This window comes from Streptopelia decaocto (assembly GCF_964273445.1).
Source record: "Streptopelia decaocto genome assembly, chromosome: 2".
Taxonomy (NCBI): domain Eukaryota; kingdom Metazoa; phylum Chordata; class Aves; order Columbiformes; family Columbidae; genus Streptopelia; species Streptopelia decaocto.
Window position 1 is genome coordinate 61,730,053 of NC_138655.1, and position 26,978 is coordinate 61,757,030.

Consider the following 26,978-nt stretch of genomic DNA (forward strand, 5'->3'; position numbering starts at 1 on the left):
CAAGCTTGATAAAAGCAGTGCACACTGTCGTGCCTGAAAGTATGGTATTAATAATTAAGCCATGCAATCATTACCTCAGGATATTATTTCTTAAATATCTCTTGCAAAGGCAATACGATTACATATGAATTATATCAATTTTCTACCAACAAAAAAACCCCCCACAGAAATAGGAATTGAATTACACTGTCCAATTTGCTGTAAAGTTCACTGTACGTGAAGAAATTAATCAAAGCTACCACCACCCATTTTTATGGGAACATAAAATGATGTGAACTTCCATTTTTAATAAAGATGCATAGCTCTTTTATGAAGACTGACTAATAACACTGTAATGAACTGAAAATCTACTGATACATTAAGAATGAAAATTTTGTGGGATGTGTTTACTGAGTCTCCTATTTCAAGCCAGGTAATACTTCCATTTCCGTCTGCCTATAGACAGAGGAAGAATCCAAACAATAAAGTTGATACAAACTCTGTGCAAATTCATCTCCGATGTATATAAACGACCAAAGACATTCTTTTTATCTAGCTGCTCCCACCTAAATGATCCCTCAGGCACATGTAGTCTGCATTCTCCAGCAGTTTGAGACCTTGTCCAGACGTCTCTCAGTTGCCACAAATGCCTATGAGTGGATATTTCCAGCCTGATTCAAAGGGCTACAAGGCAATGAAAGAATTTTCTTAGGTCGCAAATTCAGAAGGAGTCTGAGCAGCAGCATGTCTATGTGTTCTCTGTGCAGGATAAAGGCTTTTAATCAGGAAGGCTGTCTCTCCTTCCTCCAAAAGAATGCTAATTAATTAAAGTCATTAGATATTAATTGAAGAATCAGATAAGAAGCTAATTTATTTTCACTGTGTTCACATAACTTTTTTTTTTTTCTTCCTCTTTTTTTTTAACAGTCTAAGGAATGACTCAATTGTCTGGAATATTTGCTTAAAGAGTATTAAAGCATATAGTGTAAAGCAATGTGGGAATATCTCAATCACAGCAGAAAGTTCTCAGAGTGCACTTTAGCCAACTTGGAAATAAGTGCTGCTCTTCTTTCTTTTGGACAACTGGATTGAAACAGAGGCAAAATATGGGGTAAGGCAAATTTTTGTGGGTAATATATTTTGGTCTTCTGAACAGTCACTCAGCCAGTTAAATTTGTTCACCAGGTGTTTTCGCATTTCTCACAAATGACTGTCTAATTTGGAAACTATCAGAAGTTGTTTAGTTGCTAGGATTCATCTGGGAGAGATCTTCAAGGCCTTTTATCACGGGTGGTCCTTTGCTTTGGATCTTCTTAACCCTTGTTCTAGTTAATATTTTTTTAAAGAAACAAACCACAATTAAAGGTAACATTTCATAACTGTGAGAAGTAGAGGGCTAATGAATAATAAAATTGCTGGTAATAGACAAAGGTGGACTTCTTGATTGTATTTAGTGAATTAACTTAATCATTAGCATTTGATATGATGCTCAGAGTCAGGGAATTGACTTGTTTACTTGTCTTTCTCAACTTTGTGAATCTAAACATCAATCAAATGCTAGGAAATCGTTTAGCTAGAATGGTGATTATTCAATTTATCCACTCTTTTGGACGGCTTCTGAAGAGGAAGAATATTTCAGGAGTATCATCTTCTACTTCCTTGCCCCTACCTCCGACTGCATTGTTCTAAAAATGCCCTTTCTGTGGACCATAAGAGGAACCACATGCCTTGTCTTAAGACCACTAAACTATAGAAATGGCAACAAGTGAGAAATATCATATTCCAGCTGGATAATCACCAAGCACTCTGATTCACTTAGTCTAATGTTCCCAGTCAGATCCTGGCAGTGAAATAAGCATGTAGGAGGATGCAAACAGATTAGTTTTAATTAAAATAATGAAAAGGTCTAAGCCATGGACCTCAGATTTGAGTTCCTCTTACTTTTTTCATGAGGAAGAACATCTGATCAAATCTTTCTCTCAACAAGTCCCTCGTTTTTTTGGTCTGATTTGAATTCAAAGCCACGTGGACCTTTTTGGTTGCTTCTAAAACCATTGACCTACAAATGCTCACCATTTTATCAATCCAGACCCACAGTTCAGCTTTGAAAATCCTCAGTTCTGGATTTGTTCTAGGGCTTAATAACACTGTCCCAGTTCACCTCTGGGACAATATCCATCTTGGTCTTCACTGGTACATTATTCTCACTGTTACTAACACAGTTTTAAAGGTCTGGGCTAAAGTCAAGGTTCCATCATGCTAAGATGTGGACATTTTGGGATATCCCAACCACAGAAGGTTCCTTTTTCCAGTCAGGGAGCAACAGGCCCTGTAAATAATGTTGGCAGAATTTGGGGTCCACAATAAGGAGACAATTAATTATTGTTATTATAATAATGATCATTTGGGGTCTTCTGTATTAGGATTAAGGCTCTGCAGGTGTTGAACAGCATTGCTGTACAGAACCTTGGTGGCAGCTGGCACCAGCTGGAATCCCATTTCCTGCTCACCAGAGCTTCAAAATATGTCATTACATGTAGAGAAAAGACGGAGAAATGTTGTCTGTCTTTTAATTTCTCTTAAAATCTTCTGCATATGTCTACAATGCACCATTGACAAAACTACTACTGATTTAAATAAAAAACAAGCAAACAAAATTAAACAGACTAAAACCATGCCTGCATTGGCATGGAAGCATTTATGAGATTGGCCTATACATTAAAAGGCCTTTTTTCCTTTCTGCTGACCTGGTAGTGAAATATTTTTAAAGGCTTGTATTGTGAACAGAAAATCCATGATTTAAATTAATGATTTATTCCTTTAAAGACAGTGTGGAATCTATCACTGGCATGATAAGATGCACATTGTCTTCTATCTGCATATAGCCATGTAACTGTGCAATATCTGGCAGTGAATATGAAAAAAAAATCAATTTTGTCTGGTTTCAAGCATATCTCCTGAGTCTGAGATATGTCTCACTTGTTTTTCAAATACCGCTACAAGTAATTTAAGCTCTGTGTTCAGAGAAAGAACTTGTCTCTGTGTGGGTGCACACATCTGTATTACCTGATAGGCATTAATTTTTACCTTTTTTAAACAGAAAGATTGCAGTTCTCTTCCAGCATTTTTTTTCCCCAAAGGTAACGATGATTAAGAGACTGTCTGATCCAAAGCCCGAGGAAGTCAATATACAGTCTCAAACTTTGATGTATTGTCAATCACATTCCAAGGTCCAGATCCTCGAAGGGTTTTAAGGTCCAGTTTTCCCCGAATATTTAGGAAGACCTAGTCTGGATGTTAACACCAAAGTTCTCATTTCTGCATGTATGATGAATGTTTAGCTCTCACAGAATCTGCCAAAAGCCACCACCAGGTGCTGGCTTGGATCTATCTTGTATTTTATGCAGATTCATATTTTATGTGGTCCTGAAAAGCTGGAGTGATATACAAGTTACAAAACCGCAGAGCAGCTCAGACTGGAGGGCAGTTTTGGAGATTACCCAGCTTCTTGCTCAAGTATGGTCAGCTGCAGCTATTGAGTATCTTCAAGGATGCAGGCTCCGCAACCTCTCTTGGCAACCTGTGCCAGTGTTCGATCATTCTCACTGAAAAAAGAATTTAAAAAATATTTTTCTTGTGTTTAGGTGGAATTTTCATGTATTTCGGTTTGTGCCATTGCCTTTTGTCCCATCACTGGGCACAACTGAGAAGATCGTGGCCCTGTCTGCTTTCATCCCCACCTTGGATATTTATGCATGTCGATAAGATCCCCCTTGAGCCTCTTCTTCCCCAGGCCGAATAGTCCCAGCTGTTCCAGCCTCTCCTCACATATTAGATGCTTCGAGCCCTTAATCACCTTAGTGGCCCTCTACTGCACTCACTCCTATATGTGCATGTCTCTCTTTTAACAGGAAGACCAGGACTGGACACAACACTACAGACATTGTCTTCTCACTGTTGCTCAGTAGAGATGAAGGATCACTCCTTCTTGAACTGGAGGCAAAGCTCTTCCTAATGCACCCCAGGATGCTCTTGGCTTTCTTGCTGCAAGACTGTATTGCTGGCTTATAGTCAGTTTGTTCACCAGGGCCCCTGGTCCTTTTCTGCCGATCTGCTTTCTAGATGGTCAGCCCCCAGGGTGAACTAGCACAAGTTTATTTCTCCCCAGGTGCAGGACTTTGCTTTTTCCTTTGTTGAACTTAATGGGGCTCCTGTTGGCCCATTTCCCCAGCCTGTCGAGGTCCCTCTGAATGGCAGCGCAACCATACTGTCTGTCAACCAGCCCTTCTAGCTGTGTGTCAACTGTGAATCTGCTGAGGGTGCATTCTGTCCCATCATCCAGGTCATTAATGAATGGTCCCAGTATCAATCCCCAGGCTTCACCACTAATGATTGGCTTCAAGACAAACTTCAAGCTTGTCACAGCCCTTTCAAGCCCAGCACTTCAGCCAGTTTTCAATTCACCTCACTGTCTCATACATTCAGTCCATCCTTCACCAGCTTGTCTGTAAAGATGTTAACAAGAGGCAGTGTCAAAAGCCTTACTAGAGATAAACCACATCCATTGCTCCCCCTCACCCACCAAGCCAGGTATCTCACCATTGAAGGCTATCAGATTGGTCAGACATCATTCCCTGTTGATAAATCTGTGCTGACTGCTCCTGATCACCTTCCTATCTTTCAAGTGTCTGCAAACGGTTTCCTCGATTAGCTGCTCCATCACCTTACCCAGGATGGAGGTGAGGCTGGCCTGCCTGTAGTTGCCTGGATCCTTCTTAACCTTCTTGAAGATAGGAGTGACATTTGTGCTCTTCCGGTGCTCAGGAACCTCCCCTGATCACCATGACCTTTCAGAGATAATCAAGAGTGGCCTCGCAATGACATCAGCCAACTCTGGGGTCCATCCCTTCAGGGCGCATGGACTTGTGTCTGTCCAGTTTGTTTAAGTGCTCCCTAACCTGCACCGAGGGTGAGCCTTCCTGGTTCCAGACCTGCCCGGTAAAGACTGAGGTGAAGAAGGCACTGAGTACCTTGGCCTTTTCCATGTCCTTTGTCACCAGGGCCCCATCCCGTTCAGCAGCAGGTCCCCATTTCCCCCAGCAGCTCCCTAGAAGCTGGTGTACCCTGTGCTACAGCACAGCATGACGCAGCGTGCCATGGCACGGTACTTCTTCCAGCTACCTATGAACACTACTCATGGAGATAAACAGGAGATGACAGAAACCGGGGCTGGGCTCTGTCTTACCTTTCTGCACAACGGGGTTTCGAGCAGTGGGTGCAAAAGTGCACCAAGAGCTGCAGAGGCTGACTTTGAAAGTCCAGCTGTGAATTTAATTTTAAGTGATATGAGCTCAGGCTTAATGAAACTGTATTTTCTCCTCTCTAACAGATACTTTACCTTTCCCTTTGTCTGCCCTGTTGCTTGCCCTAAACTCAGCTTGCTCCGATGGGATGTATCCTCAGCCAGTCAGTCATTCCCTCAGGCGGGGTGAGCTTCTGTTGCTCCATTTTTGGCAAAATCTGCAGCACAGATTTCTAAATGTCTTGTATTTATTTTATTGCATTTTTTGTGTCTGTGCATGAAACCTTATGTTTGATGGGTAAACAGTGGATAAACATTTTTCATAGAGACTTTTTATTTTTTAATAAACTGAGTAATTTTCTCAAATAGCTCCTTCCTTACTCCGCTTCATAATATCATGTGGAAATAGATGGTCTGTTTCAACATCGGGGAACTGGAGGGATAAGAATAGAGACAGCAGTGTGGAAGCAATGGGTCCCTCTTCTGCCCATATGGTTCAGGTTTGCATTTTGGCTGGCACGATAATGTGATTGCTGGCAGATCGAATGTTTAGTCTCCAGAGCAAATAGCAGCCAATGAGTTGGGGTGTAATGTACATGTGGAGATGTTCATAATATTCCACACAGGCTGAACCTACAGCAGGAGCGAATTCAGCTGCAGTGAAAACAGAGATGCTGCATGAATCCTTCTGTCAGCACAGCAATGGCATTTCCAGGCGCTTGCATTTGGGAAGGGGAGGAATGTGCCTCTGGGGACGGAGAACGCCACCACTCGTGGACTCTCCTGTGGCAGGGATTTCTGACTTGCTGCATAAAAGGTGATGTACTCTGATGAGCCTGAAAGTTACATTTCATCACTGCTTTATCACCCGATAAATCATTACAGCAGATGAATGTTAATTGTAGCTAAACAAATGGGCATGTCCTCTCTACCCCCAGACAGCTGCCACCGCTGTAAGACATTAGGCAGAGGGTGAAAAGTGCTTCTGTGTGGAAGGGAAGAGCTACTCGTACCTCTGGAGCTGCATATCTGCGGTGTCATGAAATGCCAGGTGTGGAGGAGCGTTTGGATCAGAGCGGTTTCCATTTGATCTGCGGTTTGCGCCGCCCTGGGGACACGCGTGGTGCAAAGCTTCCTCAAGAGGTTGTTAGCTCCCAGGCAGGAGGATCTGCATGGGAACAGGGCTGGTTTAGTCCTGTGCATCCTTGGGGCTGAGAGGGCATCTGGCATTGCTGGATAAGGTGCCGCTGGGACGGTGTGAGAGGCTGCTAAACCTGGATGCAGTGCAGAATAGTGCTGGTTCCTTGGGGACCTGCAGTCCTTGGTTTAAGGGTTCTTTGTCCAGGGTAAATCAACTGATTGAGCAGACTGGGGTATTTTCTTCTAGCAGTTGCGCCTCTTGGCTGACCTAGTGACAAATCTTCTGTAGCTAAAACACTGAGGCCTGGGTTGTTTGGCAATGAGTTGAACTGTCTTTCTGCTGTTATAGGAACCAAAGCAAAGTGTTATCGGGCTACCCTATTTCACCTAGTTCATGTTTCTCCTCAACAGGATGCACCTGGTAGGCAGCAACTTGCAAAAATGACATTTCCATGCCATTCTTGATCCCCTGTCATAAGACAGTCTGTTTCTTGGAATACAGTTGCATGACAAGAGACAGAGGTAATCAGATAGCCAGCTGTGGTGGTAAGATCTCAGACCTCTTCTTCCTACAGGACATTTTAATGTTTGTGGAGGTGCACAGCTGGAACAGGAGGAGACAAGTTGAGAAAGGAAAGGAAGTGCTAACAGCTAGGGACACTTGTGGTTGAAATTTAGCCACCCGGAGGTTAGATACTTGCGTTTTGGTGTGTGAGAGTGGACAGCTGTAACTGGTCCTTAAAATGGGCAAAAGTACGAAATCGAAGCATTCGTTCTGTAGGGCTGAAAAAAACAGCTTGTATCTGCACACAGAGCCCTGCCCCTTGCAGAGGCGCCTCAGCATCGATGAAATTTGGACGGCAGCGAACACATAACACGCAGCGTCTTACTCTCAGTATGTGGGCCTGTCTCCGCAGGATTCCCCACCTGAAACGATTTCCCGGAGACCCTGGTTCTGCCACCGGGAGCCATTCGCTGCCTTGGAGGCTTCATCTCCCCCTGCTCAGCTCGTCTGGCAGGTACCTCCTGGGCCGCGCTGCTGACGGCAAGCGAGAGGAGGGGAGCGAGGAGATCCTCACAGGCAGTTCAAACGCAGACTAAGAGGCATGTGTTGAAATGTCGTCAAAGTAGCAGGAATTCATTTTATTGAAGAATACATATAATAAAGATAGAACAAAGGGAGTGAAATGGTGAACAGATGGGCGGGTGTTCTTCGGTGGCTCAGGAGCTGTGTGAACATGCTGGTTTATGCCCTCCCCCTCTTTCTGCTTGCTTTTTTTTTTTTTTCTTTGGTTTGGTTTGGTTTAGTTTTGATGCATCAGGGTAGGATGTGAGATGATATGACAGTACATGTCAGAAACTTGGGGGAAAATAAAACCCCCTTTTTTTAACATCAAACTACTGCTATCAATAGGAACAGCAACTGTTCAAAATTTGTTTCAGAGCTGCCAAGAAGTGAACATTCACAGGAGAGAGAGAAAGAGAGAGAGAGAAGGGAAAAAATATTTTTCCCTGCTGTTTGCAAGGTGGACACAAATGCAAGCGGTAGGAGGCTGACAACTTGACACATGTCTAATAAATCTAAAGCACGGAAAAAAAGTCAACAATTCACTGTACAAGAAAGCGTTACTGGGATAAAAAAAAGTGCAATCCAACAAACTCCCCACTTAAAAATATATTTATTCCCAAATCGGTGAGGAACGCAAGATGTTAGAACCTCAATTTCTCTTCCTCTCCCTGATCAATGTTTCTTTTTCTGGATTTCTTTTATATATTTTTTTTTAAAACCAGGGGCACGTTGGCTCCTGTGCTGCAGAAGCCGAGGTTTGCTGCATTATAAATGAACAAGGTGCAGAAGCTGAGTCCAGCGAGCAGATGTTGGGAGCTCAGCGTGCTGGTGACAAAGGGCTAGAGTGCAAGAAGCTTCCACCGCACGTCTGTTCTTCAGCGCGGGGCAGGCGAGGTTTTAATTTGACAAGTTGGTTGGACGCGGGGAATTCACAGATCTCGGCGAAAGCCAAACAGATTTGGCCACCTACCGCATGGCCACATTCAGCTAAAAGGGTAGCAGTTGTGGAAATGTCTCCTGCTCCAGCCGCCTGACACCACGCACACAACGGGGAGCCTCGAGGAGGCTTGTTTACCACGGGCAGCAAATTCCTTTAAAAGGGAAGGTGGGGGTAGGGGGGAAAGAAGTGGGAAAGAAAAATCCATGCTTCTGTTATCAACGTAATTAAGGATTTTTATTTCAGGTGGCTAGTTAACTATTTTTTTTAAGCTCTTCATATTTTATTTTTTCCTTAATAGTTGGTGTGTTATGAAGTGCAAGAATGAAAATGAACGCCAAAACTAACGGAAATTCTCCTACAAGCCTCGTATAAACAGAAACATCAGCATTAAAGTTATGAATCTTAATTTGTGCCACTGAGCTAAAATTTGTATCTTTCTGCATTAAAGGAATATAGACGTACAGCACTGTGTAGTGTCTATGTGCAATACAGAAAACTGACATGGTCTCTCCAATTTATGGGGAAATTGACATAATTTTGCAAAAAAAAAAAAAAAAAGAAAAAAGAAAAACCACTTGTGAACTGGATTTTGCATAATGGGATTAATTTGGTTGACTGTCACATCAACTGTGCTGCAGAATGCAAGTTAATCACAACATCGGTCTGATTTAAAAGAAGAACGAAAGAAAGAGAAGGAAAAGGGAAAAAAAAAAAAAAAGAAAGGCATTTTTTTCCTCTCTTCAATTATTGTTTCATTTTAAACTGTCCCTGTTTCTTTTGCAGCTGTAGTAGGTCTGGCAAACAAGGCTTGTGTGTATTTGCTTATGGTCACCTGAGTGGTCTTTTTTTCCCACCCCTACTCTCCACAGTAAAGGAGAATAAAAGAAGTCAATAGGTTTTCCAGGCTCATGCAAAACTGCTGCCATGGCATGGCAGAACTAGATGCATTTGATCAACATCTAAGCCAATCAACAGAGCCAAAGCAACTTCAAATATTTCGTCACACAGATCTCACTTATTGCCTTTTCTTCCACTTTCCATCCTCCCTGTGAAAGCTGCTTTTGGCATCGGGGTCCCCATCGAACCTGCCCCGCTACCCTGTTTCTGCCTGCACTCCCACTTGTGGCAGCAACAGCCCCGTTCCTCTGGCAGCTCTGCATAATATCAGAAAGAGAAACAAGTATTTTGTGGTTATTTTGTGCCTGATTTCTGTCCATCTTTCCAGAGGTACGGGCTGAAGGAATGAAATAAACCTTCTTACAGGCTCTCACATTGTGTTCTTGGCAAAGGTATTGAAAACAGAGACGGCACATGTACATGACACATCACTTAAGCCCTCTGGTTTCTATGGTTGCAGGAGATTTTGCTTTCAGGGGGCATCCTAGGAAGGAGATAATGCTGCGCAGTGCTTTGGGCGTGGTGCAGTTGAAGAATTAGCTCTGGGAATTGATCGTACCCTGATAGTGGTGACAGAGAACAAGGAATCGGGGCTGCCGGGATGTCAGAGCAACTTGCGCTTCCAGGGGCCGGTGTCGTGTCAGCGGTTCCTGAGGGCCCTCGCACCGCGCCGCAGCCGCTGACTGCTCCTTCATCTCTGCCTCCCTCGCAGCCCGGGCACTCTTCCACCCAGCGCAGTGCTCTGACTAGGTTAAACAATTACACTACACTAATTGGCCTGTGTCGGTCCTGATGAGAAAGTAAACAAATGCTGCAGAGAAAAGCTGAGACAAATTGTATCTAATTAAATTGATGGGGGGAAAAAAAAAAAAAAAAAGTGACAATATTTTTCCCCAGAAAAAAAAGAAAAGGGAACTTGTAGCATGACAAATATCTGATGCTTGCAGGCATGTACCCCACCTGCTAAACTTCACACCTTTGCTTAGATGTTATTGTGTCAAGCAGGGGAGAGTGGAGGTGCCCTGTTGTCTCCGGTAGAGCCAAAATTGCTGTGAGGTGTTGCTCTTTGTGTGTGGGGAGAAGGCTGTCGGCCAGCGCTTACTGATTCCACTGACCATACTTGTATGTGTGCCTGTGGATGTATGTGTCTGAGTGGGGCAGGCGGACAGTGATACCTCCATCCATGAACAGAAGTGTCCCTGTCCCCCTCTGCTCAATGTCTAGTTCACAGAATCGCAGAGTCACAGAATGGTTGCGGTTGGAAGAGACCTCTGGAGGTCATCTAGTACAACCTACCTGCTAAAGCAGGTTCACCTGGAGCAGGTCACACAGGATCTCATCTGGGCAGGTTTTGAATGTCCCCAGAAAAGGAGACTCCACGACATCTCTGTGCAGCCTGTTCCAGTGCTCTGGCACCCTCACTGTGAAGTTGACCCACCTCTGGTCCATGAGCCTCCCAGCACCTAAAGTTTGCAATAGCTTCTCATCGCCCACTGAATTCACCTTCCTGTGACAGGAACCGTCCTGGCTGATCCTGGAGGTGGAAATCCTGGACCCCAGAGCTGAAAGTGTGAGTCTCCACATCTCATATGAGAGATCAATGCTCTCTATCAGTAAGTAGCACCCACTTCAGTTCCTCTGTGGACCACAGCAACTCCTGGTACACTACCCTGGCACGGAACTCTGGGGAGACACAGGTGAATAGGTGGGAACATTTTAGGGATGGATACAAATTGTCTCTTCATTGACTGAAAGAAGAAAAGCCAAGAAAAATACTACACAGTCTAAGGAAATGCTGCCTCCTCTCTTGCTGTCTTCCATGCCTCAGGGAAGACAAAACCACAAAAAGTTACTAGTCACATATGCCCACCAAACCAGGGCAGAAACAGGGAAGAATTATGGGAGATAAGAGCCATGTCTCCATGCATCCCTGTTAAAAACAAGCCATTATTTTGCTTTGCTCCCAAATATAAGGTGAATATAAGGACACCTCTTTGATCCACCTTGGAAAGGATTGATTTAGTCTTAATTATTTGGTGGTATGTTGATATGTAGGTAACCTCTATTTTGGGGGTCCTGAACACACAACACGTAAAAACCAGAAAGCTGGGGCCACTAGATTCACTTTCCTCTGAATCTCAGTGAAGCCAATGGGAAGACACAGGGAGTGTTCACTGAGCGCACAATCCAGCCGGCCGCAGAAGCAGCTGCAAGAGCAGTAGCTGAGTATATAGTATATAGCAGAGCTTTTCCATCCTAATCCTCTGTTTCAAGTTGCTCAGAGTTTTCCCAATGCTTTACTTATCAGGATAAAATGTTCCAGGCCTGATGTCTGCCAAAATGAAATTTTTTAATAGTTCAAGACAAAAGTAATTCGGTTATTCTTGAGTGGGAGAAGAGTCCCAGAATCAAGAAAACAGATTTTTTTTGTGACTTTTTTTTTCTAACAGTTCATCTGCTAAAGTCTCTGAGGGACCAGATTTGAAGCCTGGCATGAAGCAGCTCTTGCTGGGAGGGTCGCTAGAGACTAGAACATGTTACAGCTATTGACCAGTGTGTTACAGGGAAATTTCTCTGTGGTCCAAAAGGGTTATGAGTCCTTGGAAATCACTCATTTAGCTTATGCTGTTTATTTAGGAAAGCTGATCCTCCCCCACTCACACCCCCCCCCTTGTTTCTTCTTGTAATACTGAGAGCAGAGGGATCCATATTTTCCATGTTCATGACTAATTTAGCTGTACAAAGATCACAACAGGGATTAGCAAGATGAACTAGATGACCTGTTGAGATCCCCTCTAGCCTAATTTTCCTCTCGTCTAGTCTAGATGGCCATCTGATTTGTACCATAAGTCCCATATAAACTTCACTTGTGTAAATCTGTTTGTCTAAGTCCACCGCTGAGCCATAGCACATGATATAACAGAATTACTTCTTTGTGTTTTCCCCTGTGGTCTTTCAGGTTGCTGCATGCTGAGCAGCCCACATTGTGCAACACGTATGAGTTTAGTGTGTTGAAACTGCAGTAAATTCAAGGTGTGGTGTAACTGATTAATACTTACGGAGCCTGCTGAAGATAAGAGAGAAGTACTATGCCCTGTGATAGCTATGGATTGCCCTGTACACTCAAGACACATTTATATTGCCGTACGTCAGTCTGCATGGCAGTTGGAGGAACTGGAGGAAGCATTGCAACACTTAGACACAGAAAGTGCAGTGATGTAGTGTATTCTGCAGTAAAAACAGTGAAGATGACCTGGTTAGCCCCATTGCAGATAGGAGCAAGCTAAAGTAGAGCCACTGCCCCTGGCTCTGCAGTCCCAGTGGGCTGCTTCTGGAGCTACATTGCCGTTGTGAACAACTAATAGATCGATCAAGGTGGAAATACACACACAGCTTCAGCTGTGCAGTCGTGTAGGTTGCAGACTAGTTCAGACAGCCTGGGTTGTCATCACTGCTCTTCAGACATAAGTTCATACCAAAACTTTTCCAGGAGTTTTGCACCAAATTTGGTGGTGGTCTTAGCAATCAAAGTCAACTGAAAATGTAGCATGACAGTAACATACGCACCATAAAAAATCAGAAGAAAGAAAGGAAAAAAAAAAAGTGGAGAACATGATACTAACATGCTCATTTTAAAGATGAGTAGCTGAGGCACAAGGAGATGAGAGCCCAAATTCCCAAAGTCAGGCAGGTAACTGAGGAGCGAGTGCTTGCCTAAATTGAACAGAAAGTCAATAATAGGGCTTAACTTTGATCTCCTGACTTGCGGCCATCTTATGATGCAACTATAAAACCAAACCTTTCCCCAGGGCTTCTCGGCAAAGGTGAGTTATTTCTGCTGCCTGGCAGACACTTGTGCAGTTCACCTGGCTGGACATCAGAGAGCATCAGCATCCACAGCATCTCTTGGTCCATGGGATGGGGCAAGGAGGGCAACGGGGTGGAGATGCTCCCAGATTCACTTTGTGGGAAGGTTTGGCAACTTCTGTGTGAATAACTGACTGACTTGTTGCTAGGGAACAGTTGGGAGGCACGCTTTTGATCTCCCATATGCTTACTACTAATAAATAAACAAATAACAATAATTACAACAAACCCCAAGCCTGTTGTATCTCCAGGATTAATTAATGATGAAATACAGCTGAAATTCTGTAAAAGGAGGCTGCAAGGTGGGTTAGATTTTACATTTTCCTGCTGTGTATGGAAATGATGGTTGAAATTAACATATATCTTTTTTCCTCCTTAAAATTTACCTTAGCTGGATCAGGTTAGTGAGAGGAGTGGGGGAGTACTCCCTTCACAGACAGAGGATGAGCAGGCAGACAGTAAATCTCCCCATGCCAGTTTTACTCACATCCAGTTCTTCCTGCCTAGTACAGTTAAGTTTTTTAGATACTTTACTTGCATTTCTAATTCATTTATTCTTCTGAAATTTATTCAAAGGATTTATGCTTATGAAATTATAATATAATGCTGCCTATATGCCAATGAGCTGCAGGCAAAGAAAATAATTTTCTTCAATTTACAGTTATGAGGCTGGAAGAAAATGATGCCTTCTTATCACCTCTTTTTCTTTGTATGCCTCGGTATTTTTTTAAGTCTTCAGAAGGCAGGAGCTGATGATGAATTCTTAAGCAGATCACACTGATAATTGTATTTCAGAACTGTCAACTCTGTGAAGACTGTCCACGGAGGTGTCTCAGTTCACTTGAGCTATTTGTGTCACTGCTTCTCCAGGAACTCAACCCTCAATAAAACCCAAATCACTGGGGATATTGTTAAGTCTTCTGAAAGGATTATTAGATCGAAGGAAAATTTATGGATGACACTTTGTAACAATTAATCAGGAACTGTTGATGAAGTTAAGTTGGTTCTTTATTCTGGAACAGAAAAAAAATATGCAGCCCCTGTACAAATTGTCAAATGGCCTATTTTGTCACTCTGTTTGATTAATGGACTACTTGGAGTCCCCAAAAAGTCCTAGTACAAATAAAAAGAATCATAAATATTGAATAAGCTCACAGCATGGTTAACCTTGACTATATTTTGGAACATTCTTGGGGAAAACTTTGCTATTCAGAAAATAAATTGCGAGGGGATTAAAAAAAAAAAAAAGGCACCACAAATTGGAGATTTTGGAGAATGTCACCTACCCAACCTTGTCATCCTGATTAGCCTGCCATGATAAATTAGCTTTAGTTAGCTTTGCAATCAGGTCAGAAACTGCTGGCACACTGCTGCGTTTTGCTACTGGGGCTACACCTGGTCCACAAAAGGGGCACAGGATGGCAAGGAAAATATTCCTGCTTTTGGTGCTTTGTATGTCACACAATGCTGGGACTGCTAACAGGCTATTATCCTTTTGTACTGTAATTTATGGAAATGGAGCCCAAGGAGCGCTGAGAGCATGGGAGTCATGATGCCATAAGGTTGCTTCTGAAAGGTTGGTCGAAAGATGTCCGGTGATCTGTGTATATGCAAATGATAAGACCCGACTTTCAGCTGCAGCGAACACACACACAGACACACACACACACACAAACACACACACACTCATACGTATTCAGGACACGCAGTTTCCATCTTTTCCTCCTGCTCCTCTGTCTCTCTATTTGCAACTCCGGTGCCCTCCTCCTCCCAGACCTCCCCCCCCATTGCTTGATGCAGGTCTGACCAGTCATTTTTGCTAACCTCTGATAGCATCTAGGTCAGAGTGATCCCAAACTGGCTTGCTTTTGTTCTCGGTGAACAAGAAATACAATGCTATTAGTTTAGGCTGGGGTTCCACAAAGCACTTAAATCCCATGTGCTTCACTCCAAGCACGCAAGTGATTCCACTCTTCTCCTTCCACAGGGCACTGAAGCTCCTGCTTAAAGTTAGGCGTGTTTCAGGCACGTTTGGGCTGAATCAGGCCCTTACTCAGGAGAAATAGTGCCACTTTACACTTTGTTTAGTTGGCCCCTTTTGCCAGCGTGTGTCATATGCCAGCTCACCCTTCTAAGCTGACATACATGCAATAATGTACTTCAAAGCAAAGATTATTCAGGCTCAAGAAGTGGGAGAGATTTTGAAATCTGTGCAACTGTTTCCATTAGGAATGTGAGAGATATACAATAATAATTACTCATTAGCTTTGGTTGATTCTTTTAAAGTAACGCAGGGATTAGAATGGGGGGTGTTTTTTTGTCTCCCTGCATTTTATTGTGAGCTATAAATAATACTTTTCCATCCATTTTTATTGTTCTCCATAATCACAGGTAGTCCTCTACCTCCCACTTAAGAACAGCACTACCTGTGCATAACCAGAGAGGGCTGGGCCAGAAATTGCATAAGGTGTGTTAGGCACCCAAGCAGGAAAACTGAAGTGCCAGCTCTGATTGCTCCCTGCTGCAAGATGTATCCATTTGGTCACCAGTGGCCAAAAAAAGATGCTTTTCCTAGAAACGTCTGGCTCAGGAAATGCGGCCAGGGAATGCCTAGAGATGGTTTGGACCATTTTCACAGTTGCACTTCAAATGGATCTTATGGTGCGTGTGAAGCACCAAGTTGTCAAGACCTCTGAGTACTTCCTCAGGGTGTATGACTGAAAATCTTTGATAAAGTACTTTAATAATTATGCAGTACTGTGGCCTGTGGTTAAAGAACCCGGTGGAAGTTACCAGCCTGAACTAGGCTGGGGTGAGACTGGACTTTTGGGAGGCAGCTGGCAGAGAGCTGCTTCTGCAAGGGATGCAGGTAAGTGAGCAGGCAGGACTTGCCCCACCGCCTGACCCACGCCAAGCCCCTGGGGCAAGCATCCCACTGAAGACATTTGCTGTTTTTCCAGCAAGGTGTAAAAAACAAGGTCTTGACCAGCAGTGGTTATTAAGGATGGGAATTTTCACAGGAGCTGGGTGTTAATTCTGGTTAAATTCTAGCCCTGGTAATTGCACTGTTCCCAAAGGCATTCCTTGTGCTGATTCACCTGGGAAAGTCACAGCGGTCCTTAATCCCTGGCCTGAGCCACCAAGGGCTGTCACAACACGCTGCCTGACTGGCTCTGGGGTGAGGCTCTTCCAAAGTCTCTTGCTGATGTGTCTCGCATGGGATTTACAAACATTTACTAGGTCAGGGAGACTGAGCGAACCTGAACACACAGCTTAGCTCGGTGGTTGGCATGGTCACAAGGGAGAGTAGAAACCCGTGTTGTTTCCTGAGCCACTTCAGTCTCTGGAGCAGAATACTTTCTGCATTGAGTGCCGACACTAAGGGTGAGTGGATCAAGATCTGGAGATGCCCAGATGCAAAGCCTGAGGTACTTTCAGGCAGCAGTAGCAGAGTGGGAAATTGTGAATCACATTGTACACTAAGAGGACTGTCAGGTTGCAGAGCAATGCCTCCGCTCTTTGTGCAACAGAGATCCTAGAAATTGAGGTATTGCAGAGGAGAGCACTAAGGCTAGTAAGAAAGGAAGAGACTTTAAGGTATGGTGATTATGATGGCCACTCAGGAGTAGGGTGTATGAGTTCTGGCTCCTACTGCATTTAATATAATTTCTATCAAGCAGAGCACTTTAGAAAAAAGATGTCCCTATGCAAAAATAGTTCCCATATTTTTGTGGTTAGCGGACTTCTAAAAAGTATGTATTTTAATCACCTTGGAAGAGCTGAATTTAATTCTCTTCTCTGGCTTCATCTCAGGTGGCTGCTCAGATCACCTCTTTCTCAGGGCTGGATCAGTCATATCACATGGTTACCTACCAAGCTGGGTCCCACGGGGTACATGGGACGGACATCTCATATGCAAGTGCCAGCACAGCTTAAAGGTAAACCAGGAATATAACAACTTCGCAGTACTTGATGTTAGGCATATACCCTGCAGAAAAGGACACACACCTGGAGAACCTTGTTGCCTGGAGAACCTTCCAGCTGTTGGAAGAAAGGCAGAAACTTGAGGGCTTTAGGTACCTCCTTGGTACTCTGCTGGTGAGCAGAGGTTTGGAGGTGTCTGAATTGGTGATTTTGTATCCACCATCCAAGCATGCTTGGGGAGCTATTGCAAGGGGTCTTTCAACATGGGAACTCACAGGAAACCTCTTGTTTGCAGCTCTTCTAAAGCATGTAAAGATTATTTGCTTTTTACAGGAAGGTGTTCCTAGCATCTTTTGCAAATCTGGCAAATGAATAAGACCCACCTCTGTCTATATTCTCTTCTTCTAGCTCTCTCAAACATAAAACAGGCACTAAAAGAATATTACCATTACTAAACACTAGGTAGGCCTGTTTCTTTGATGACCGTTCCTGAAAAAGAGCTCAAATCCAGGAAACACATGGGAATATTCAGTCACTTGAAGGGTGCAGATTTCATCCTTACTGTTTTCCAGAAGAAGAAAAAACAATGCATAAGAAAAAGCATATACTAAATGAAACTAATTGCATTATAAAGAGCACCAGGCACCCTATAAAAACCTGTTGCCTAAATGTGTCTGTAACAATTTATCATCAAATGATCTTCATGCAAAGGAGCCAAAGCAATTAGCTGGCATTTGGCAGATCTCTGTACTCCTTCGACATACCCTGTAGTAAAACAGACCACCAAAAAAAAAAATCCCACATACCTCAAAATGCTAGACCACTGGTTCAAATGTTTTACTAGAATCTGGGTTAATTTGCCATATTTTATAAAGCATGTAAGACAGTATTCATTTTTGTACCTTTTGTCTTCTTTCACTGCCCCTGCCCTCTTTAGCTTTATGTGCCTAAGAGTAACCCACCTGCAGAACTGCTTGCATCAGCTGCAATTGAATGAGCAGATTGGTTTCACCTGAAAATGAACAGGTTTATTCTCCAGGCAAACACTGATCTTTATTTATTTATATTTTTAAACTGTCTTTGACTAACAGGTAACTAAAAACCTAGCTGTGATAATGAAATAACTGGTTGAAGAATACCGCCCCTATCTTTTTTTAATGTTTTTAATTTAATGTATTTTTAAAATTTAACCCTTACACCACCATCTAGTAATTAATTTTGAAGATCCCAAATGAAGAGTAAACGCCAGGTACACGGTATTTTCTCTTTTAAGAGGTGTTGTCACTTTATATATTAGGATAAAACTTACAGATCAACCAGTCTCTGACCTTTGGATAGCTGCAGACTGGGAGTATTGTGAAGATGTGACTTAAGATTTACTTATACCTTTTTCCTAATCCCTATGAAAAAAACATATGTATGTATGCCACACTGTTGGGTTTTGTGCTTTTATAGACTGGAGCTGTGTTATTCATAGGATGGGGAATATAATGTTGACCAAGTTCTTCGATTCCTTTGTGATTGCAGAGAGAGGAGAAAAGAATTTGGCTCATGCTCTTCACAGATGGGAAGATATGGTCTTTGATCTTGATGCTAGAACTAGTAATCAAATGTTGGTTTCCTGGCTTTTAGTGTGTGAATGAGTTTAAAGATGCTCTCAGCTAGGTTAACAAGCCATGTGTAGTGGGTGAACGATGCTTCGTGTAGCTCATTCTTGACACATTTATGATATAAAACAAATGTAGGAAGGTCTTTTGATCTCTGGGTTATGGCTGCCTGTGTTTATAGAAACAAGACTGGAGTATTTGGGGGCTTTGAAAAGTATCCACACACATGATTATACATTTGCCTTTACCTAATTTTTGCTTATCATCTTTGTGTTTGCTAGCTCCAGGGCTTTCTGTTAGAATAATTTTAACTTTGTATTAAGATTCACTTCATGTGAGCTTCATTACTACATGTCCCCTGAGTGGAAAAAGTGTGGTGAAATCTTGTTAGACCTGTGGTGTCCATGCTTGGGCTTGTGAAATGACAGTGCAGTTCTTACGGCCGCGCAGCTCCACAAAACCTGCTTATTTCCTCTTCATCAATGAACGGCACTGAGTTGCTTAAGGAATTCAGCAGTTGAATTTTGCTTGGAATCATATGTGAAGGAGGACCCTCCTTCTTGTCATTTTATTTATCATTAGCAGCCATTATAATTTCTTCCCAGCGGCAATTACACTGATATCACCACATCTAAATCAGAAATGACACCATAGTGGTTATATTATGTTGACTGGCCATCACCTAATTTTTAAGTGACATTCTTGCCCCATCATTGTGATTATATCTCTTTCTAATAAGTAATATAAGAAAAGATCTACATAGTGGGAAAATATACATATTAATGTACTCCATGACAAACATGTTAACTTTACATATTAATCTTGGTAAATAGAAGTCATGTTTACATTTTTCCTCTTCAGTACACTGTTCTCTTGACAGTTTGCTTTCCCTCTGGTTTTATTCTTTCTAATCCTGGTGTACATTCCACTGCCTCTGGTCACCCTGTTAGTCGCAGAAGGAGAAGGCAGGTCACATCCATCTGGTTAAAAATACAAAAAAAAAAAAAAGGAAAACCAATGTTACTAGTTAATGTAATACTGCTGCTGTCCTCATTGCATTCAGGTCTGTGTGAAGGGACTTGGTTATGTGCAATAAACATATGTGTGTGATAATGAGATTGTTGGTGGAAAGTCATCTTGAAAAGACAAGGAGCAATTAAGCTTGCTTACTTATACAAGTTAGAATGACAAGATGCCATTGCTGGCCCCACTCATCCATATAATAGGGTTCTCCTTCCTTCCTTAGCTGTGCTGGGAGAAGCATTTCTTGTCAAACCCCTGCCATGGCTCCACCATAAAGCAATCTGCCTCCTTCCCTTTATACACAGTTCATCCTCACACGCACATCACTGTCCTGATTTCAGCTGAGTGCCTGCTAGCAAGCACCTGATTTTGAATACTTTAAGAATTCAATGCAAAGCTTTCATTTGACCGAGTACTTATTTGTATTGGTGTACTCCCTTGTCCAATTTTAATTGAATACTTAAAGATGACAGCGGGTAGATGTGCAGGTTGCTCACAAACATTTACTAATGTGTTGTGTGGAGTCAACAAATAATGCATCTTCCTTTTGCTTGTCTTGAAGATTTAGATAGGATATCTTGGATGCTATTGACGAGAAGTGTGGAACAATAGGAACATATGATAGTTAGTGTTAGATAACAATAGTTATCCTTATGCATCTTGAATTGAATGATGAAGCCATCAATTAGAGAAATAGCCCTCTGAGTATATATCATTGACAAGATGAATACTAGTACATTGTGCTTCTGGATGGAGATCTCGGCGATCTGTAATTCAGAAAGGCAGTGAAGAGCATATACAGTCAAACTAATCGTATGATACTGAAAATCAGAAATCTTTTGTCCTCCCCATGTTTCTGTTTTTTAGCTACTAGACTCTTTCAGATAATGAAAGTATTTGTACTTTATACTAATTAGTTAAACAATGTTTTCTCATTTAGTATCAAGATGCCATTCTTCTCCACATTCAGCACATTTAGTATACACTTTTGGGGCTTAAAATGGCAGGAGAAGCAGTTCTTTCTAGTTGTCTCTCAATTATAATAATTCTTACATAGAAACACAGGGATCCATTCACAGCCTATGAACTGTGTTAGACTCCCTCTCCACACCAGGGAATATCTTCTCCTTACATGGCATAGTCTCTGTTTTCAACCTAAATTCCCCATGTTCTCTTTGGAATGTCTTATAGTTTCTATCCCCTCTGCCCCTTCCAGCTTGGTGTTTTCTTGTTTGTTTGTTGTTTGTTTGGTTGGTTGGTTTGGGATTTTTTTTAGCTTTAATAGTCAGTAGTATTATGTTTATAGCAAAGAAACAACAGAAAGAAAAGCTAAAGAGATGGGAGTTGCACTATAATACAGTAGGAATTCTCAGTACTTGCAGTTTCCAGTTAACTAGTTTCAGTTCTTTTACTTACATTTGAAAGTGAGTGAATATTCCATGATCAGGGCCAAAATTTATTCTTGGATCTGTACCTAGGTAACAAAACGTACTGCAGCAGAGTTACACAGTAAGAATGGCTCTGTAGGAGAATAAAGAAAGAATATGAGGAAAGACCGTAATTAATGCAGTGCTAGACTAACTATACAGTACAATTTAAGGAATGAGAATAGGCATTTTGACCTTTACCTGTATTATTATTTTTTTGTTTGTATTATTATTTTTTGTTGTGTTTTTTTCATAGGGACTCTTTTGTGTAAAATCTTGTGTATGATCTTTCCACAGGAATCTAAATGTTTAGGTGCTCTTCGTGTTTGCTTGTATGCAGAAGGTCATTATATTAAAAAATGGATCCTACCAAAGATGCCAGTGATTGTTGCAGTGAAGACAAATTTCTAGAGCCTTAGGGGAAAAAAACGGTCACTGCCTTTCCCAGAAATATTTGAAAGGGCTAATGAAGTTTGGTGGATCTCAGTGGTATTGACAATGTATGGCCTGACGAGATGTAGAAAAAAAAACAGGTCTTTCAGGACAGCAGCAGATAAAAGAAATTTCTGTAGCCTTCGCTTTTGAAATCTAATCAAATGAAACCACCTACAGGCCAATAAGCTTCTTGAATGCACTTTGCCTTGGAAGCAGTGTTTTATTATCACCCAAAATATAAATAATGCAATATAAGAAAATGTTTGAGGTTTCCTTAATGAGCTATTGTTAAGGCACCCTTCGCTCTTATCTCCTTTCACAGCCTGATGCAATGAGCAGCATCCAGTGGTCGAGAGTGTATTTTGAGTGCTGCTGGGAAAGTACAAATGAGAAAACAGACTTAATTACACTGCTTACTGCATCTAGAGGTCCGTGTGGTTTGACCGGCTATGTTAGGACACCCTGTAATTTGGAGGAATTCTCTGCGCACTGGCACCGTAAACGTACTGCTGTCCAAAGGGTGGTTAATAATCTAAAGTTGGCTGTTAACATTGCTGGAGCTGGTGTCTATAATTTCAGCGAGTGACCTGAGTGACTCTGCAATGAAAGACTGAAATGTCACTCTCCTCCTTTACTTTGTTTGCCTTGAGCAAAGACTGCTCCAGATTGTGTACATCCACCCGAGGTCCGAATGATGAAAGGGCAGCGCGTAAGCGTAGATTCATGGCTCTGCTAAATCTCCCTGCCCTGGCAGAACAGTAGGGAGCATGGGGAGGAGGGCATGGGAGAAAAACAAGAAACTCTCCTCCAGAGCAGCTTCCACTGTGGCTCTTTTCCCTTCTCTGAGTGTGTAAAGGTGAGGCTGGCTATAGGGACCTGGCTCTCCTATAGTCTCTAGCTGCCAGCCACCAGTAAATCAGACCTGATGCCTGTGGCTAAAGGCAAAGCAAATGGTTTCCATTATCCAGGTATTTATTTTGTATCTGCTGCTGTGACATCTGTGTAATAACAGTTATGTACGACAAAATGTAGGCTGACCTGACTTTGAGTATTTCATCTCTTCTTTTCATTATGCTGAGCAAGTAAGCAAGCAGAGGACTCGTATTCTTGTCCAGAGGTGTTACACACGATCCAGCTGAGACATCTGTGGAGTGGCAAGTGCAAGGAGCTTTACCTTTGCTGTCAGGAATCTTAAACCCTTGTTTCTGTTGTGTCTCGTTGGTACAACTCGGATGCTGCTACGGAGTAAAATACTATCAGTACCTTTCAGAAAGTTCAGTATTTGCATTTCATTTGGAAACCTGTGACATTTTGGCATATTTTCACTGGAAGGCCAGGGCAGTGCTGATTGAAGATCAGTGTCGATATTAAAATATACAAGATATAGAGAGCTGGTGTGCTTCAGAGTAAAGACAGCCTGCCAGGCAGAGAACTGGGATAGCCCTGGGGCAGGGGATAAGACCGAGTGTTCAGGGTTGTGGTTTTGGTTTGGTTTTGGTTTGGGTTTTCTATACAGAGTTGAGCAAAAAGGCTAATTTGCTCACAGCACTCTGAGACTGTATCTTCTTGGAGTGAGACAGGTTCTTAGTCTAAAAATGCTTGTGTGGTTTCCTTAAAATCATTCAGGCCTTCGTGCATGTCGCCTGATGTAGAAGTGTCAGAACTGGGGTCTGTTCAACCTTTCCACTTGCTGTGTGATAGAGAGGAAAGCGCTGGAAAAGTGCTATTCTCTGTAGTCCCTCCAGCACAGCATGGCTAACTTTCAAGGACCACGAAAGTTTTCCATGGTTTGGGTAAGCGTGAATGTCAGTTGTACTCTGGCAAAAAATTTGCTGGGACGTCCCAATTAAATCTAAGCCTGAATAACTGTTCATTCCCCTCCATTCATCACGAAGGCATTATTAGCATTTTGTTTACTGAGAGTTTTAAGAGGTACTACTGCCACTTATATATAGCAGACATGGTAAAGTCCTGAATATATTTCTGGAAGCAAAGAAATAATTGTCTTCACTTTGGGTTTGTAATTAGTTAAAAATGTGACATAAGGCCAAGAAGGCAGAAGAAAAGATTGTAGAAATCAGGGGCACTGGCATTAGTTCTTATTGCAATATATTTGTGAAGTACTGCTGCTAGACTTAGGACTGCCTCTGATTTACACAGGAAGAAAATGCCTGTTGCTGCTTGTTAAACTCATCCAAGGGGAAGCACAAACCCAGTCACCTGAAAACAATGCCACCACCGATGTCCCTTTTTGCCTCTGCTTGTTACAACCTTTTTCTCTACAACATGTTTTATCCACAGCCCTCCATTCACCTTACAGTACTCTGGTTCATACCAGGAGAACCAATGCTGGACTGTTTTGTACCACTACAATTTCAGCTTTGTGGGAAAGAAAGAATATTTGGCTTCTAACTGTTTGCAACATGACATGTATTTTGTGACTGTTGAATATGTCAGATTTTTGCAAACAGGAAAGCAAGAAATGCAATAAAAGTAGGTTCATTACATTAAACTGTAGCACTAACAGATAGAATGAAAGACACTGCAAATGAAATCATACAAGTGGAAAGAGTCCTTGGTGGTTTATTTTTTCTTCCCCATCTCACCAGAATAAAAGACCTTGTATATTGAAAACAAAAGTGCTGTCTCTTTCTGTGGCAAAACAGAAACTGTGTATATTCACCATAAATCTACTCAAATTTTGCTGCAGAGCCTATAGGCAAAACTTTTATGTGCTTTGTTAGGTTTAGACACGTTACAAGACAAGGATAACTGAACTCCCCCCCGCAAAGGGAGAGAAAAGCCTGAAACATTTCCACACTTCCAGCAGCCTCCCCCTTTATTATTTCACTTTTTTTTTCTGGGAGTAGGGAGGGATGTGGAAAGAAGGAGAAGGGAAAAATAGTTATCAAGTAACTCAGGATTTTTGAGGTGGGGGAGAACTGTTTTTTTACACTAGGAGGGATGAAAATCTGTCCCTCACCCCTGAATTCATCCTGAGAATGACACCTGAGAACTGGAGGGCTGCCTTTGCAGCAGTTTCTCTTGACCAGGGCTCGCTTTGTCACCACTCGTCATCCGAGAGCTCGGAGCTTGCAAAGCTGCTGCTGTTGCCACCAGAGCTCTTACAACAGCGGTGACTGCGAAAACACTGAATTTCCCAAGACTTTGGGAGTTATCTGGAGGCCCTGGGAAATTTCACTACAATTTCAGGTTAGGCAGGTCTGTGTTAGAACTGTTTTCCTGCAGCGTGAACACATACACACAAACACAAGGAAGTAAGAGCCAGGTTCTTCTCAAAGACAGTTTTTACGCTGATTTCAAGTGCGTTATTCTTGTTCCTCATTTACATTCCCAGGAGAGGAAACTGTCTCAATATCTCCCTTATTTGTAGGCACTTGTGATAGCAGATTGAGGTTTCCCAGCTCAGTAAGAAGTCAAATGATCCAATAACTGACTCTGCATCTCGATTACTGAGAATACAGGAAAAAAAACATACTTTATCCACTTCCTTATGGCTATTCTTGCCGCACCTATGCAGGGAGGAAAGGTACATTATGCTGCTTGTATGCAGGGGTTACTTCGAAAATAACACAACCTGAGGAGAACCCTTCATTAGGGCTTCAATGAGAGATTACACATAGGTGTCAAGGGGCAATTAAGCCAGACATTAGCAGCATTGCCCTTATTTAACGTTATGAAATGGCTTTCAAAACTCTGGATGCAAATAAAACTTTCTGATAGGCTGCCAGAAAGAGTCATGCCAATAATGTCATGCCAACGTGAATGAAGTCAGAGTGGTTTTTTTCATAGCGATCAGACATCCCACACAATGCATTTCTGTGGAGTTGTCTTTCTTGGGTGGTTGAAATCACTTGGCTCACAGCCTCGTGCCTCCCAGCTCACCTGAGGCATGCTGTAATCAGCCAGAACCGTGCTGCATGTCATGTCTTACTGCTTCCAGAAAACATACAAATTTGCTTTCCTCCTATTCCCTTTGTGAATTAGCCCCTTAGGGGTTCAGTTTTAAGACAGCGCACAAGAAGCCTGTGCACAGATCCTCGTAACGCATAATGAGATTTGTGTGTCTGCCTCATTCCTCTGCAAATGAACTCTAGAACAGCAGAAGTGACTCGGTCTGGCACTCGCTTGGTCCTTTTGACCTCCCTCTTGTGATGAAAGATAAAGACTTCTTCCTCCTTCTCTAACAGAAAGCCCAGAGGGTATGTTTGTATGATGCGCTGTCTGGTCCTGCAGTAAACCGATATGTTTCTTGAGGTTTTCAGAGTCCTTAGTTTCAGTTCTGAAGAAAGATGAGGTTGTTCGACACTTCACAGGATAAACTTGGCTGAAGAGTACAGGTGCAATGAAACTACATGTCCTGTGACAGAAGGCCTGAGTGTAACATTTTTGCTTCAAAATGACATCAGAAAGCCCTGTAAATCCAGGAGAGCTAAGTGCATCTGACAAGTAGAAAATTCTCACCTGCAGAATAGGTGCCAAGAACTCACGCTCTTTCCAATCCTTATTTGTTAATATGGCATGCTGTAGGATTTAGTGAAGCTTCCCAGTGAAAACTCCCCTAAGCAGAACCACAGAAGCTTCTTGTGTGCAGCCCGTTTGTAAAGTTGTTGTTTTTGTTTTTTTGCAAGACCTACAAAAAAGCAAAACAGAGAAAGAACATGCTATAAACCACCACCAAACCAACTGGGCTGCTCTGGATTGTGGGAAGGTTTCTTGCAGGCTGCCAGGATCTGTGCTGAGCACCTGGGGAGCTGAAAACTCCTATTGCCTGTGTTAAGGGCTTTCCTGGAAGCAGGCGCTGCTGGAGGGCACAGCACAGACTTACAACTTGTGTTGAACCACCACTGCCAAAATAGCCCTTATAACCACCACCAAATTGCAGTGATGTCAAAAATCCTCCTGCCCAACAACCTAAGTAAAGCATGAGAGCATAAGTGGGGAGGAACACACGTTGGAAAGTATAATTGGGACCAAGGTATTGTGTGCCTGGGCCGTGCACACGGAATTTTGTCGTAGCTCACTGAGAATCACCAGGCCACACCTGACAGCTTTTTATTTTTTGCCTTGGGTCCACACGTACTTTTGCACCAGTAAAGCACAGCTAGCACAGAAAGCGTTTACCCCCTCTAACATTACTATTTCATCTGGTCTAATAATGCCCAGCTTTTATTTATGTGTGAGGTGAGAGGTGGGAAGAATGCACCAGCTGGGGAGGGGAAAATAAAAATTAAAAACAAACAAAAAAAAACAAAACCAGAAAATACTCCTGCGTACCTACCCAAGGAGTTAATGCAACGGGGTATATTTGAAGGGGTTAAAACACTACACAGGTACAGATCCTGTG

General features: G+C 42.5%; 1 long non-coding RNA gene across 2 annotated transcripts; it reads right to left on the reverse strand.

Annotated features, from left to right (window-relative positions):
- Nucleotides 1-18,026: 18,026 nt before the first annotated feature.
- Nucleotides 18,027-26,250, reverse strand: LOC309436201. Of its 2 annotated transcripts, XR_014183306.1 has the most exons (4): nucleotides 26,096-26,250; nucleotides 22,649-22,848; nucleotides 21,165-21,269; nucleotides 18,027-19,705 (listed from the first exon to the last, which is right to left on the reverse strand). It is a non-coding gene; the product is annotated as an uncharacterized lncRNA (long non-coding RNA). The 2 variants fall into 2 exon arrangements; XR_014183307.1 differs by lacking the exon at nucleotides 26,096-26,250 and having other exon boundaries at nucleotides 22,649-26,073.
- Between the last annotated feature and the right edge of the window lie 728 nt (nucleotides 26,251-26,978).